This window comes from Limulus polyphemus, unplaced genomic scaffold, assembly GCF_000517525.1.
Source record: "Limulus polyphemus unplaced genomic scaffold, Limulus_polyphemus-2.1.2 Scaffold1315, whole genome shotgun sequence".
Lineage (NCBI taxonomy): Eukaryota > Metazoa > Arthropoda > Merostomata > Xiphosura > Limulidae > Limulus > Limulus polyphemus.
In genome coordinates, this window is record NW_013666925.1 from 296,788 (window position 1) to 302,163 (window position 5,376).

The window sequence follows — 5,376 nt, forward strand, 5'->3', positions numbered from 1 at the left end:
AGTTATCTATTTTTCCCATCCTACCTTACCAACTTATCAGTTATCTATTTTTCCCATCCTACCTTAACTATCAGTTAATTTATTTTATTATAGATTACCCATGAAATGAAAGACCTGGTTACTATAAAAGTTCTCACGGAACTTAAAAATTAGGGGTTAAGACCCTTCTGAGAAAAGCTGTGGTTCGTCTTTCACCTCCTGACATGGTTTATTAGACACTCGTCTCGGCAAACAACGAATTGCTGTCTATTTATCACAACCAGCTTCAGATCTTACATGTAGAATGACGGTTTGTGTGTGTGTTAACTGGTTAACACAACGGTTTGTGTGTGTTAACTGGTTAACACAAATATTTCTTACAAGACAGACTGGTTCATGACGATAGAAAGTCATATACTTACAGCCAAGCCCCTTTACCGCCTCTTCTTCCTGGCTCACCTACTCGTTATACTGAAACGTTTCTTACCTGATTTCCAAGATGGCAGTCATGGAATGTCATACGTCTAAACCATCGACCCCACATAGAAAGGTTATATCCCCACTTCTAGCTAATTTTTTACACTTGGATACTACTTAACATTTCTCACGACAACCACCCTGATCGAGCGTATGGTCACCTACAGCTCTTTCTATAAGACCGTCTGATCAATTCTCGGGCTGTGTGCTCAGTAAGCAACAAATGGACGGCCGCAGCCGTTGCTATGGAAACCACCGTCGTATAAACTACTCCCTTCTTCAAAAGGCGGAAGGTTATATGGAACATCAGGCAGACACTGGAATTACTCCCGGATTTCTGTGGTAGTTTAAAAGTAGGAGCGACACCCACCTTTTCTTGCGCAAACGTATTAAAGATATTTTTTCAAACAGATCGGTTTGCACGCATTTGCACACTTAGGCGCAATAGGAGAGCAATACTCAACACTATCCGCCAAGGAGAATTACTCCAGAGCGTTGATAACAAGAATATATCGACAGTACGTATTTTTGGCAACGCGAGATAAAGATCGCAGGTCTTCGACAAAAAAAAAAAACAACAGTAATCTACGTACGTATTTACTCCCTGTAAATAGAATCCATAGAGTAGTTAACGAACCGAAAAACACGTCGCTACATATTAACCTCTTCTGTAAGTAGCCCTCAGAACTAAAACGAATAATACGTAAGAAATCTAAATTATGGATGGCAATATACAGAAGAAGAAGAATACGCCGTATATTCGTAAGCCTCCCTCACTATATGAAACTGATTTAAAACAAAATTAAAATTAGGAATAGGTACATGGAATCCACAGCATGCATTCTTACCCCCCAAATGTAAGGTGAAAACATTGAACCTATAAAGGTGATGAAACTTTCCCTGGAAAGGAGGAGAACCACTAATTAACGTTACAACGAAACGTTCGCCCCATTTCAAAAAGAGAAATAAAAGAAGTTAACATATCTCTCTTTGTTACGCTTTTTCAGAGACGCGGGTTAAAACAACAACAACAACAACAACAAATGCTTAATTGTGTTGACCAAATCTCTGATAATTCCATCATTATTGACCAAGAGCCTAGTGCATCTCACTAAAGATATTTTAATATTAGTGGATGCTTCCAACGTATGCGTGGATAACGAACGTCACGTTCACAAGGGAGAGGAAGGGGGGGAAGTAAAATATCTTGTCTCTCGCTATAAATTTTTTTTGGGGGGGCGCGTTTTTCTTCACAGAAATTTCAATTTTCGCATGACGAGGAAGTTATACGAACTGAAAATGTCTAAAGATCACCGGGGCAGTTCACGAAATCACAATTAGATCGGACAATGAAAGCTAACATCCCTTTCTTCCATTCGATCGGTTTCAAAAGAACGTGACCAAAAGAACTCGTTGCGTGAGCATGCTCAGAGAATAGAACTATTTTCTCAAGAAACGTTACCATTCACACAATACGTAGAAGAACAACACCAAACTCGTAAAAGATGTTTTAAAATGAACTTTTAGGATCTACATCAAGAAGTTTCGAGGTAGCGTAAACCATATATAAAAAACAACAACAACAATAAATATACTGGTTTTTCGTAACAGCTGTTCCCAATGTGTTCAGTTTCTTTCCAGCTAATTTCAATATATTCCTTTTTTTTTTTTGTCCCCCAGTGGCTCAGCGACAAGTCTGAAGGCTTATAACGCTAAAGCCTGGGTTTCGAAACTCGTGGTGGGCACAACACAGACAGCCCATTGTATAGCTTTGTGCTAAAACAACAAACAAACCATTATTTGGCCATTATAGTAGTATTTTGAAGTTTTCACATTTCTAATTACTCTGTGGTAAAAACTTGACATATATATATATATATATATGTTTTCTACACGATACTACTTTCTTTATATTAATTTTATATTTTTGTTTTGCATAAAAATTAACACTCTAATAACATTTACAACTTAAAACTTGTGCACACTGAATGTCTCACAAAAATTCGGGGTTCGATCGCTGCAGTTGACACAGCACATATGGCTCGTTGTATTATACTAAGCGTATCGTGTGAAACCGGTTTATATATAGTCATTAAGTATTGTAAAAGTTCATAACATAGCCGTATACTTACCGCTGTACTACTGGGGGGGGGGGGACATTAGAATTTTAAGTTTGTTTTTGTTTGTTTGTTTGTTTGTATGTTCAGAGCAAAGCCATATTGGGCTATCTGCTGTGCCCACCGCGGGGAATCTAGCTTCGGATTTTAACGTTATAAATCCGTAGATTTATCGCTGTGCTGCCCCGGTGGCTCAGAGGTTTATAACACTAAAATCGAGTTTCGATTCTTGCGGTGGATGCAACCCAGGTAGCCTATTGGGTAGCTTTGCGCTTTACGACAAGCGGCCAATCTTAACATTGTCGATTTATTTTTTTCTCTTAACTGAAGAAATTAAAGTGTAATCCGGAAAAAAAACTGGAATTTATTTTAAAAAAGGAATAATATCAATTCAGTTAACGTCATCCTTCAAACCTGGAGTGAAGTCATAGTAAGAAGCGACGTTAAAACTAGAGGGTGTCCTGAAACTTTTCATTCAAGAACAAAACTCTATATAAGATATTGATGTTTTAGGCATAAGGTCACATTAGCAACAATATGGCGTCCACGACAGTGAAGATAAGTCACATCAACAACAATATGGCGTCCACGAAACAGAAGATAAGTCGCATCAACAACAATATGGCGTCCATGCCAGAGAAGATAAGTCACATCAACAACAATATGGCGTCCACTACAGAGAAGATAAGTCACATCAACAACAATATGGCGTCCACGACAGAGAAGATAAGTCACATCAACAACAATATGGCGTCCACGACAGAGAAGATAAGTCACATCAACAACAATATGGCGTCCATGCCAGAAAAGTATATTTCTGTATGGCAAGTTTTATCGCTACGATATCCACCGTATTCTCAATAATATTTCTATTTAAGCAAAGTTACTAAGGCATCTTTCGCCGACCCTAATTTTGGGCTGTTGATCAGAAAGAAATCAGCTAATAAAAAAAAAACTATCCCCTACCATCCACGCTAAAGGATTGACTGTCACTCTTCTAATGCACCAACGGCTTAAAGCGCGGGGAATATTTTTCGAAATCACATGGATTCGAACCCGGCTCACCAGCTCAGAAATATAAAGGTTTACCACAGGGCCAACCCGTTGTATACACCTATATGCAGAGTTTCGAGATTGTCAGATTTTTGTTGTTGTTGTTGTTTTGTGATCTTTTTTTTTTAAGGAATAATACTACGCCCTCTATTGTAACAGGAAGTTTTAGGTCCTAAAAAATAGGGCCCAACTTCAAGACAAAAAGCTTGCTATTAAAATAGGTTTATCGAGATATTAACTAGTTTTACTTATCTGTATTCGTTTGGAACAGATAAAACGTAATAAATTGTTAATTCTTCCCCCCACAGAAATAGCCATAATAGTTGCTATAGCAACCACCTCAGACGCAATATTCTTATCAGCTTTTCTACTCAAGTTACTGAAAGCCCGGGCTACTGAAACAAATGGAAACAATAAAACACGCACTATACATGACAATAGCATAAAGTATTTGAACCAGTATTTGGACGTAAACATCAATTCCATTTATACGTTCTATAGAAATTGAAAATAAAAATTTTCACTCCAATCTATCCTACCTGTAATATAATTATTTCTTACCGTCCGTAACACATGCCTTTTGTTTTAAAAAAAAAAAAAAAACAAAGATTGGACAAAATTCTTTTAAACATCCCTCTAAAATTATCCTATTGGTACGAATTAAAATAGGTTGGATCAACCACTGCTTTGTGAAAAGATTTTTGAAGAACATTTCCAAATAACTTCGTATAATTTCCCCCTGGTGTTGTTCTTCGTTTAAGGAATGTTATCACATAAGTTTTTCAGTCTAATTTCACAACACTTTGGACTGTCTAATTAATCAGTTCAGGGGGTGATTGGATACCCAGACCGTTTACGTACTGTTTGCCATTAATCTCTGACTAAGAAAATGATCAAAACTACTACTCTGCGCATCAAATCGATCTTATTAGGATGACTGCTGGTTTTGGTGTAATTTTCTAAAATACGCATGTATATTTAATGTACAGTTGTTGTAACTGGCGAAAATAGGCATGGAAATTAAGTTTACAGTAAGTTTAATTTTCTATACATGGGCGTAGGCAACCGTATGTGTACAAAATATATTTAGAACGTGTAAAAAAAAAATCAGCATCCTCAGTTAGCGTACGCATTACAGTTTGGTTTGTTATAGGTTACGCGTAAAGCTACACGAGGGCTATCTGAGCTAGCCGTCCCTAATTTAGCAGTGTAAGACTAGAAAGAAGGCAGCTAGTCATCAACACTCACCGCCAACTCTTAGGCTACTCTTTTAACCAACGAATAGTGGGATTGACTGTCACATTACATAATGCCCCCACGGCTGAAAGGGCGAGCATGTTTGGTGTGGTGGGGATTCGATTGTGAGATGAGCGCCCTAACCACCTGGCCATGCCGGGCCCTTATTACAGTTAAGACTAATCTTTATTCAGCGTAATTTGATACAGTACGTATTACAGATAAGTCTACAGTCAGTGTAATTTTATACAGTACGTATTACAGATTAAGTCTACAGTCAGGGTAATTTTATACATTACGTATTACAGATAAGTCTACAGTCAGGGTAATTTTATACATTACGTATTACAGATAAGTCTACAGTCAGGGTAATTTTATACATTACGTATTACAGATAAGTCTACAGTCAGGGTAATTTCATACATTACGTATTACAAGTAAGTCTACAGTCAGTGTAATTTTATACAGTACGTATTACAGATAAGTCTACAGTCAGGGTAATTTTATACAGTAC

General features: G+C 37.4%; 1 protein-coding gene across 1 annotated transcript in view; it reads right to left on the reverse strand.

Moving 5' to 3' along the window:
* The window catches only part of LOC106463063, a 63,892-nt gene extending 63,258 nt beyond the window's left edge, over positions 1-634 (reverse strand). The window contains exon 1 of the mRNA XM_022390472.1: positions 467-634. The gene's annotated coding sequence lies outside the window, so the exon portion shown is untranslated. The remainder of the gene's footprint in view (positions 1-466) is intronic.
* Positions 635-5,376: the final 4,742 nt, after the last annotated feature.